Source organism: Balaenoptera acutorostrata, chromosome 10 (genome assembly GCF_949987535.1).
Source record: "Balaenoptera acutorostrata chromosome 10, mBalAcu1.1, whole genome shotgun sequence".
In the NCBI taxonomy this organism is placed as follows: domain Eukaryota; kingdom Metazoa; phylum Chordata; class Mammalia; order Artiodactyla; family Balaenopteridae; genus Balaenoptera; species Balaenoptera acutorostrata.
The window spans coordinates 31,632,580-31,643,866 of record NC_080073.1 but is presented as its reverse complement, the minus strand read 5'-3'; the positions used below and the strand labels follow the sequence as shown (position 1 = coordinate 31,643,866).

General features: G+C 48.7%; 1 protein-coding gene across 4 annotated transcripts in view; it reads left to right on the top strand.

Annotated features, from left to right (window-relative positions):
- The first annotated feature begins 887 nt into the window (after positions 1-887).
- The window catches only part of ABHD6 (abhydrolase domain containing 6, acylglycerol lipase), a 51,249-nt gene continuing 40,849 nt past the window's right edge, over positions 888-11,287 (top strand). The window contains exon 1 of one of the 4 annotated variants that reach the window (XM_028169147.2): positions 888-1,237. The gene's annotated coding sequence lies outside the window, so the exon portion shown is untranslated. Of the gene's footprint in view, positions 1,248-1,432; positions 1,568-11,287 lie in introns of those variants that run through there. The other 3 variants (XM_057555650.1, XM_007192329.3, XM_028169146.2) reach the window with 3 other exon arrangements.

Below are 11,287 nucleotides of genomic sequence, written 5' to 3'. Positions count from 1 at the left end.
ATTAGTTAAATGAATGAATAAGTACTTTGGTGGAAGAAGCCCACAATACAGTGTGGGTCCAAAGGGAACTTAAGGAAGGCTTCCTGGAGGAAGTGACATTTGAATTGAGGTATGGAAAAGAGAGAGGAAGGAGTAGCCAGGCCAAGTAGGAAAGGATGAGAGCTCTTGGCAAAGGCCGAGGTGGTAGAGTTCAGCCCAGGCGCCCTTGGAGTGCTGGGAAATGAGGCTGGAGTGGTAAACTGAGGCCAGATGTTCAAAAACCTAGGCATTGTGGCAGATAAGTTAGACAGAAAACGGTATTTGACTTTTAATGGGTGATAACTTTTATGCTCCCCTCCCTATTTTTTTGGCCTAGTGAGGTTTAGTTGTCCTTAAAATGAAGAAATGGCCAGAGCGGGCATTTAACCAGTGGTGGCTGAAAGCCTTACAAGATGGCCATTTTTGCCCCCAAGAGCTTTGGAGCTAGACGATCCAGGGTTGGAATTCCCAGTTCTGTCCTTTACAGGGCAAGCCCCTCCTCAGAATTCTGAAACAGGAAGCCAAGCACAATGTCCACCTCATAGGATCAAATGAGATAACCCATATAAGGTAGGGTTACTTTGCTTGCCCGAGAACCTATCTGTCTCTCCGAGCCCTTCGGGGTCAGAGATCCAGCCTGAGTTACTGCCGGGTGCGGTGCCCAGCAGCGCTAGGCACACAATAGGTGCTCAGTAAATGAAATAATGCCGCGACGAATTCTGGCGTCGCACTGTGAAACTGTGTGTGGCCCTCTGGGTTCCGATCCCTCCCCCAGGCCACAAGTGAGCGCCTTCGGGGCGGGGCTGGGGTGTTTGGGTTCTTCTCTTCCCCCACCCTCGCCCCTGGCTCCGCGGCGTGAAAACAATAGGCGCTATTGGATGCCTGGAGACGGGTTGCTGGGGTCGGGTTGTGCGGAACACTAACTTTACACTCCGGGCTTAACGCTATAAACCGGGGGCGCCGGGGAGCTGGTGGTTCTCGCCCCTGAGCCCCCAAGACAGAACGCGACAGCCGGGGAGCAGCGCTGGGGGCCGGGCGCGGGCGGAGCCGGCTTTTCTGTCGGAGGACGTAGGCCCTCACGCAGCGCCTTTAAGGCTCCCGGCCGAGCCGGCCCCGGAGCTGAGAGCGGCGCGGGCGCGGGCGTTGCTGCTGGACCTGAGCAGGGGCCCGGGGCCGAGGACAGGCGTCTAGATAGTGCGGCTGGTCCCAGGCTGCTGAGGTCAGGTGAGGTGAGCGCTGGTGGGGCGGGGTGGGGCGGGCTGAGGCGCGGTGGGGGTGTGCACGTCTAGGAGGGAGTATCCGGGGGCTCCTCCAATGGCCCCGTGACCTACCCTCCACTTACCGAGTGCGGGCTGCCTGGCCTCGCTCCAAGCGGCACGAGGTGATGAAGAGTCGGGAACCTGCACCTCCCTTTTTACTCCGTTCCCCCCCCCTGGCATCAGCCCCTGCGCGCTTCCTTCCGGTGCCTGGATAGGTTTGACATTCCCGAATCCGTGGTCCCCCTACTTCCCGGGCCCGGGGTGCCTGCTTTCCTAAGGCCGCGGACAAGGTGAGGATGGGTCGGGGACCTGCAACCTCTTTCTATTTGGCCTCCCCGCTGCTTGCGCCATCATCAACCCGTGTGCGCTCCCCACCCGATTGCCTGGGTGGTTTGGAGGCTCCTGCACCCCCGTTTCTCCCACTTTCTGGGGAAGGGCTGCTGCTCGGCTGCCTTCCCAGCCGCAGTCGCCTGCCCCCGTCCTGCCCCCAGACATGTGCACCCCTCAAGACCTCTCCCAGCCAAAATCGACCTCCAGCAGCCTTTCAGCTCCCCTTTTCCCAGCCTGCCCCAATTCCCTTGCCCTTGCGCCCTCTCCTCCCCACAACTGGCGAGTCAGGATACTGGTCCAAACACCCTGACAACCCTGAGCCGGCCGGCCGACAACCGCGGCATCCCCAGCCCACTCCTACAAGGGCTTCTTGGCAGTCTTGGAAATGCGGATTGTGTAACGCCAGCTGCAGGGCAGAGCACGTGCGGGTTTGCACCCCTGAACCCGCAGAGGAGTGGAGGAGGCCAAGTTGACAGAGTGAGGGAGGGAGGGAGGAAGAGGTTGCCAGAGGGTGAAAAGGCTGTGCATCCAAGGCCAATGTATGAGTCCTTTTTTGTGCCCCCGGGCCTGGCTGGTTAAGTAACAAAAGGTCCCTTCTGAGACCAGAGGCGAGCATTTGTCTCACCTCTCGCAGGCTCAGAAATCCCTAATGGCTGACTCCACCTGGCTGGGAGTTAAAAATAGTTTATTAGTAATGATAGCTGACATACAATAAGCAAATACAGGGTGCCAGGCCCTTTCCTAAGCACCTTAAAAAAACTTACCTGCCTTATTCCTCCCAACAGCCCCATGAGGTAGGTGCCACCACTGTGCCCATTTCTTAGAGGAGGAAGGTGAGGGGTTCAGAGATGGTTCCCTCCCAGGACACACAGTGAGTCTGACCTCAAAGCCCCCATTCTGAACCACTAGACTTATTTTATTGTTACTAATAAATTCTTATCAACAATATTTTTAAAATATAGGAAGTTAGAAATTAGAGAAATTAATAACCTGTGTTCCTACCATCAGTTTATTTTTCTAAAATTAGGTTTTCAGACCAGCAAGAGATCCTTGGTAGCCTCCTCTAGGATACTGATGCCCAGAGAGGAGAAGGGACTTGCTTGAGGCCACACAGCCTGACAATGCCAGGACCAGGGTGCAAAACAGGTCCTGGGATGGTTACTTGGGTACTTCCTGGGTTCTCTGATGCTGCCTCAGCCTTTCAGCCTAGGCCCCTGGAGACCCTGCCCCCTCCCCCTCTGCATTGTGACCTCCCCTTTCCTTCTCTGCTTCCTTTGCTTTAGCCCAGGCTAGTGAACACACATTCTTCCTGCTGCTGCCTTTGCTTAGGCTGTTCCCACCTCTGGGAATGCCCTTCATGGAATCTCTAATGTCTAAATTGTCAAAAGTTCAGAAATAACAGAAGTAAAACCGCTGAATCACCAAAGTAGTAATTTATTGTGCACACACCAAAAAGACAGAACCCGGAGCACTCAAACCAAAACAATGGAGTGAGGGTCAGGGATATATTATTATAAAGCAGCTTACATAGGGAGAAAGCAGTGACGGTTTATTCTTTACAGTGGTTGGTTATAGTATTAGAATTTTCTTAAATAACAGGGAATTGGTTAATAGTTACCTCATATCAACCTTGGGAAGCAGTTAAGGTTTTGCTTATGATTTTTAGGGACATAAGCAAGAAATGACCCAGGTCAAGTTAGTCTTGCAAAATAAATTAAGCTTTGTTTGTATGACTAAACTGGTCTCATCTGCTCAGGGAAGTTTTAAGGCTGGTCTCCATTTGTTTTTGATTTAACAAAATATTACCTACCCCTTAGGGTCTAGCTCATCTGTCCCCTCCAAGAACACTCCCCTGATTTCTCCCCTGCCCCCAACTAAAATTTGTTTCTTTCTCCCTTGGGATCCCATAGCTGGGATCCTACTACCTTCTACTCCCATGACGGCGTTTGGAAAGTTCTGCAGCACGCATCTGTCTTGTCCTCTTGGGTGCAGTTGTGCTGGCAGGATCACGAGTGTTCCCCAAGACTCCTCTTCCACCTGCCTGGTGAAGCCCCAGGACAGACAAAGAGGTCCATGGGGGATGGGGTGGTTTCTGAAGTAAGGATAAGCTCAGGATTTCTGAACCCTGCTACCCCAAACTCCCTTCATTGAGCTGCAGCTGATCAAAGAGAGAATGGCTCAGTGTGGTACCGAATGTTATAATTACATGTTTGTTTTTGTTTATAACCCAAAGGATTCCCACCAGAAAATCAGAGAGACTTGGGTCCAAATTCCATTTCTACCACTTGGTAGCTGTGTGGCCATGGGCCAGTTACCTAAACTCTGAGCCTCAGCTTCTGGTAATAGTACCTGCTTCAGAAGGCAGTGGTGAGATTTAGATAAAATAAAGCACAGGGCCCAGCATGTGGTAAGCACTCAGTAAGTACCAGCTATTATGAAGAGTGAGCACCACTTTGAATTACTGGAGAATTATTAACTCATTATTAAATGGCTCATACTGACGCTGCTTAGAGGTGGGTCAAGGGCGTTCCGGCCAAGGAGAGGTAAACATTTTTTTTTCTTTTAATTTATTATTATTATTTTTTAAAGATTCTGTACTTTAATTTATTTTTTATTTATTTATTTTTGGCTGCATTGGGTCTTCGTTGCTGCACACGAGCTTTCTCTAGTTGGGGCGAGCAGGGGCTACTCTGTTGCGGTGCGTGGGCTTCTCATTGCGGTGGCTTCTCTTATTGCGGAGCACGGGCTCTAGGCGCGCGGGCTTCAGTAGTTGTGGCACGTGGGCTCAGTAGTTGTGGCTCGCAGGCTCTAGAGCGCAGGCTCAGTAGTTGTGGCGCAGGGGCTTAGTTGCTCCGTGGCATGTGGGATCTTCCCAGACCAGGGCTCGAACCTGTGTCCCCTGCATTGGCAGGCGGATTCTTAACCACTGCACCACCAGGGAAGCCCTCTTTTAGTTTTTATAGGAGTATAGTCGATTTACAATTTTTTTTTTTTGAGATAAATATTTTTTGTACTCAGAAAGGCCAGTGAGAGTTTCTTCAACTCCAAACCATCCATTGCCTTTACAATGAGATAGAATTGCCTTTCTATTTTTTAGCTTTTTAAAAATTTATGAACTTCTAGTTCTGTGAGGATCTGCGCACCTGGAATGAATGTGTGAATGCGGTTTGTTCAATTGTAAGTGATTATGAAACAATGATAGGAGAAAAAAACTTGCTCTTAGAGATGACCTTGGTTTGCAGTGTGTGTTGGTTCAGGCCTATCTTGGGTACAAGAGGTTCCATGCAAAAGTTATCTGGGTTTGGAGGGAAGGAAAGCAAGAGTGTTTTATCCTAGTACTCTAGTGAACTGCTAAGAGTGGAAATCAACTTTCCTGTGTCGTGTTCTTTTCCAGCTCCTGGTTATTCTGATGACTAGATCAATTATTACAATGATGAGTGTTCAAAAGAAGAGGGCCAGGAATGCCCCCCTCAAAGCTGTGTTTGGAATATGCTGGGAAGCTAGTTATGCAAGTTGAAAAAAAATTTTTTATTTTAAAATTTCTCCTAAATTGATTCTTTGTTGGAATACATTAGGATCCCATTTGATAATTTAAGGACTGTTGAGTTTAGATATTTTAAGACATAAGGTTTTGTAGGTTTCACAGTTCTATGGAATTTAGCAGACTTTAGGACTTTTCTTTATTTCTGTGACCCTGTAGGGATATAAACACTTATTGTACTATCCGTTACAGTGACCTTTAGCCACATGTGGCTATTTAAATTAAAATTAATTCAAATTAAATAAAATTAAAAATTCTGTTCTCGGTCACACTAGCCACATTTCAAGTGCTCATGTGCCATGTGGCCAGCAGCTACCGTATTAGGCAGAGCAAATAGAGAACATTTCTGTCTTCACAGAAAGTCCTATGGGATAGCACTGTTTATATCTATAAGGCCATGGGAAAGCCACTTGATTATGGGGTTAAGTTCCCTTCTTTCTGGCAAGTCATCTGCAGGCCAAGAAATGGAGTGTGCAGAGAATGTTTTACTGTCAAGAATGAGGATGTTAATAGATCCCCTTAGCCTCATTTTGGCTGAATGGCTCACTGGCTTTTAACACTGCCGGATTCAAAGGATGGGAGAGAGGGTGGAATCAGATGAAATGTCTCTGGGCAGTGCATCTCTTGGCTGCATGTTAGAACCTAGAGAAGGTTAAAAAATACCTATGCCTGGACTCTGCCCCAGGGCAGCTGAATCTGAATCTCCGAGGGTGGTCCCTGGAATCCCAGGAATCTGTATTTTTCTTAAAGCTCCCTGGGGGATTCTGTTGTGCAGACCGGGTTGAGAACCACTGCCTTCAAGAGAACAACTGCCTTCTAGACTGTTCCCTTAAAAAAAAAAAAAAAATTCCTGAGCACTGGAAGAAAATGTTTCAAGGTAGATTTGGTGAGTGGCTAAAAATGCTCCTGATTAACTACAGTAATAAAGGTTGGAGTCGAGTGGGCTCACTTCCTGTAGAAGTGGTCTCCACTGAGGGCAGCTTTCCCCCTAGGGAGCATTTGGCAGCATCTGGAGACATTTTTGCTTGTCACAACTTGGGGGCCTCTCTCCAGTGGACAGATGCTGGGGATACTGCTAATTACCCTCACAATGCATAGGAAATGCATAGGAAAGCCCCTCACAACAAAGAATTAATCCGGCCCCAAAGACATAATTTTTGCAAACCAAAGTCCTCCCTGACCTTGGATGTAGTTGCCTCTTCAGAAGAGGTCAAGGGGGCTTCCCTGGTGGCGCAGTGGTTAAGAATCTGCCTGCCAATGCAGGGGACACGGGTTCGAGCCCTGGTCTGGGAAGATCCCACATGCCGTGGAGCAACTAAGCCCGTGCGCCACAGCTACAGAGCCCGTGTGCCACAACTGCTGAAGCCCGCGTGCCTAGAGCCCGGGCTCCACAGCAAGAGAAGCCACCGCAATGAGAAGCCGCACACCGCAAGGAAGAGTAGCCCCCGCTCTCTGCAGCTAGAGAAGGCCAGCGCGCAGCAACGAAGACCCAACGCAGCCATAAATAAATAAATGAATGAATGAATGAATGAAAGAAAGATAGAGATCAAGATATCCTCCTAAACGGAACCCTCAGAAACCCTCTTGATCATATTTCAGGTTTTTCAATCCCAGAAGCTGTGTAGGGTGTTGCTGCCCGTGGTTGGATGCCTTTGGGGCTGTACCAGGGAAGCTGCTGATTCAGGGAAGCTGTAGCTCCTGCTGAAGGTGTGGGCAGGTTCTTACTTACACTGCTGCAGGTTGAGATCCTCTTCTTGTGAAGTAATTACCCAAAGTGACAGCAGCCTTTCTCCTAGGTGGTTTAAGCTGTGGCTTTTGGCTGTTGGTATTGGGTGTTTGATCTGTGATATACCCAGAATAGGATTCAAGCTTGGACTTCCCTGGCGGTCCAGTGGTTAAGACTCTGCACTTCCACTGCAGGGGGCGCGGGTTCTATCCCTGGTCGGGGAAGTTCCACATGCTGCGTGGTACAGCACCCCCCCAACCCCGCCAAAAAAAAAAAAAAAAGATTATATGGAATAGGATTCAAGCCTTATATGTGATAAAGTTTGGGAACTGAGCTATGGGTTACACTCTGGGAATATAAAGATAGCAGGCATCTGAACAGACCTGGGCACGGTGGCAGTGCAGGGTGATGGAGGTGTGGTGTTTCTGAACACAAGTTCGTGTGCCCGACACACAGAAAGGCCAAACAAACCAAAACGTCAGAGTTTGGAGCAGAGAAAGTTTATTGCAGGGCCAAGCAAGGAGAACAGGTGACTCATGCTCAAAAACCCCAAACTCCCTGATGGTTTTGGGGGAGACCGTTTTAAAGTCAAATTTGGGGTGCAGGCTGCAGGTTGTGAGTTTCTTCTGATTGGTTGGTGGTGAGGTAACAGGGTGGTGCTCCAGGAATCTTGCGCTCATCCTGAAGTTACCATCTTCCACCTGGGTGGGGGACTTAGTTTCTGCAGAAGAGGTCAAAGATACTGTGATGTATATTCCCTGAGGAGGAACCAGGACCCTGCCCCAAGGCTGCACCATTCTGACGGCTCCTCTGTTTCTGCATTCCCTCTCTTCCCTGATTAGCAACTGTTTGAATCTTCCCTTTGGAACTCAGGGAAGGTCAAGGAGGCTGAATGAAGCCTACAAACAAGAAATGGAGGACACAGAAGGGCTTTTGTGCCTAGGACAGCGCCATAGGGTCCTGCTCGGTTTCAGTGGCCGGGCTTTCTAGCTCCGCCTAGGAAGGCAGGCCAGCTCTTCCCGGCTGTGCTGTGAGCAGTCCCCATGCATCATCTCATTTTGTCCCCACACCGAGGCTCTAAGAGGTTCAGTGACTTGCCAAGGTCACACACGGATCAGTGACAGAGCAGAGAATTGAACCCAGGTTATGGAACTGCGCAGCTGAACCCTCAGAGGAGCATTTACAGATGGGGTAATGTTTTCATAGCCAAGACTTGAAGGATGAGCCAGAGCTCACCAGGCAGGGGCGTGCTAGGGAGAGGGGAGCATTTGTGCCAAAGCTGTGCGGGTGTGAAGGAGCGTAAGGCGTCGGGATTGCAGATCATTCAGGGAAAGGTGGGGCGGGGGGGCCTTCCATGTCATGCTGAGGGCCACTGTGAGCCACCAGTGGAGTAGGAGCAGAGGAGAGAAGAGCTGTGTGCCATTGGGCACCTGGCTTAACCTCTCTGGGTCTCACCTTCCCATCTGAACTGGAGCCGCTAAAGCTACACTGCTCTGATGAGGAATGTTCATTTTCTCGGTGGCAGTAATGAACAAAGTGAAGGAATGGCCTGCGGTGGCGCTGCTGGGGCCGCCCTGCTGATTCATGGCTTTCATGCTTTCACTTGGTATTTATACCAAGTGCTCACCAAGTGTTACCGAGTCCAAGCTAGCTCTGCTCGCTGCACAAGAGGCCAGTGAATCGGAGACGAGGTGTTGAGGCAAGGAAGACGACTTTATTCGGAAAGCTGGCTGACCGAGAAGATCGCAGACTAGTGTCTCTGATAAACCATCTTATCTGGATTTGGATGCCAGTTTCTTTTATAGAATCAGAGAGGGGGAGGTGGTAAGGAAGTAAAGTAATAAGGCAGAATAGAGAGGGAGAGGCGGAGAGGAAGTAAAGTAAAAGGGCCATCGGTCTTGCAGAACCATCTCTTGGAAGGACCAGCCTCCGTGAGGGGATGTGTTAGTTTCTTTTTTTCTTGCAGCCGTTGACAGGTGGGCAGGGTTCCCTGAGGCAGGCCATTAGATATGAGTATAATAACAAAAGCCACGAAAAGCAAAGTTTAAAGTCAAAGAAGCAGATCCAACGTGGGGTCCCATTTAACTCTTCCCTGTCACACAAGGGCAAGGCACGTGTATGCTAAAGTACCATGGCAGATGCAGAGATGTAGTAAGACTTGTCTTCAAGGAGCTTGCAGCCTAGTGGAGGGTACAGCCAGTGTTTTCGTGAGTATTATGGTAAAAGATGCAGGTCATAAATACTTGTAGGTGTGGAGAATGAAGCCGAGGTTGCTAATGGCTGGGGGACTGAAGGAGATAACTCTTAGTTCTGCCAGAAAGATTTGTTAGGGGATGGGGATAGATAGAGGGTATCGTCCAGGTCGACAGAAAATGGGGCAGTGGAGAAAAACACAAAGCCAGTTCAGGTACAGTCACCAGAGGGTCAGATTATCAGCCTATCTAGTAACAGATTCCCCATAGTTTCCAGGTTTTAGCGGGGAAGCAGACGTTATAACAGGAAAATATTCATTAATGGACTTGCCACTTACAAACTTGGGTCCCACCCCATCGTGCCTCCTTCTCTTTTCAACACTGGTGTCCAGCCACGCTCCAGGAGCATCTACCTCTTGGTCATTGTCTCTCCCAGGTCGTAAGGACATTTTACAAATACAAGACAAACCTTGGAGAGAGAGACATGGGATTTCATGAACTCACCGCAGAAGCCGCTTGACTGTGGAGGCAGTAATAGATGGGGTCTGGCAATGTGACACCTGTTAGTTGATGATGAGAGGGTGGGACTTGAAAATCAAAGGATTGAGAGGCCTGGGGCAAAGCAGTAAAGCATTTTTGCAAAAAACGTCCGCTGTGACAACCAAATGTTAACTGTAAGGACTTACCATACTCTAAGGCAATTTACATGCGGTTTATTCTTTGTTCTAGGAATTAGCACAGGATGACAGTTATAACTTAAATTTTGTTCCATATTTGCTATTGATCTTAGGATAGACAGATTTTGATTTTTGTTTACTTATTTGGATAAAGTTCTAAACAAAACTGTGTTCTAACTATGAAATTTTGAGCGTGGCATCACCTTTTTCTGATGCTGATTTCCCTGGGTTACAGAGATCTCTGGGGAAGAGATTCTGGCTAGAGAAGGTAGGGACCAGCTCATGAAGGGCTCTGAATGCTGAACCTCATGCTGGGAGCCAGAGATCTTGTCCTGGTAGAACCTGCCAGCTGTTTGTAACAGGGCTCGTTTTTGTCTCACACTGGCTTTGTCCCTGCAGTTAGAAAATACTGTAGACCAGCTTCCCTCCTTTAGAAATGACAAAGCCCTCTTTAATCTCCTTGCTTTTCTTTTGAGTTCGGAGCACAGATTCGAGCAATGGGAGAGTGTTTTGGGGCCCTGAGGTTCTATTTCAGGCCTTCTGCTATTGCATACCCATATAGAGGGCTATTTTAATTCCTTTCAGTCATGTGGAAAATAGTATGTGATGCTCTTTCTAGCACTTTACCTTTGAGAGCTGATCTCAGCCAATGACAGTGCATGTGTTCGCATTAATTCATAGAGCAGTGTTCGAATTAAAGCTTGTTCTGGGCTCCCTGAGAGCCTGAAGACTTTGTGGTCCTTGGAGGTAAAGGGTCAAGTGGCTTTCGGCTCCTCTTTTATCCAGTGGAAGACTGGCTTGTATTTCTGTAGGGTTTTCTTGCTTTAAGCATGATTTCAAGCAGGTGGTTATTTCAGACTAATCACCACAGCCTACATCTTGATCCCAGAGGCTGATGCTTTGAAGGTGCTGGGCTAGTTCAGGATACGTTGTGCATGTTTCATTGCCTTGCTTCTTGGCCAATACAATTTTTTTAGAAGATATGCCACTGGGTACATAAGCCACCTGCCTTCCAGCTGAGCCCCTGATTGATCTGCCTGCCTGTCTCTCCTCGGCTGTGTCTCTTCTCCTCAGGATTGGGTAGCAGGGTTTTCTGGTTCTCTGATTCTCTGTCTACAGGACCAGCCTGCTAGGCTGAGCTTCCTTGCCCACAGTGCTGCCCCAGGTGGCAGAAGCAGGGGATGGGGCTGTGGGCTTGGCTGGCTCTCGAGCAAAAACCCCCATGGGGAATCAGCTGCTAGTGATTTGGTACAAAGCAGGACGGAGTGAATCTTCTTATCAGTACCTTTCCCAGAACCATGAAGGAGATACACTTTCTGTGGCTATTGAGCATGTGAAATGTGGCTAGCGCAGCTGAGGAGCTGAATTTTACGTTTTATTTAGTTTTGATCATTTTAAATTTAAACAGTCACCATGTGGCTAGTGGCTACTGTATTGGACAATGTAGGATAGACCACTGTACTTGAGTTTATATTGTATTTTTAAAAATATTTTATTTTATTTACTTATTTTTATTTTTGGCTGCATCGGGTCTTAGTTGTGGC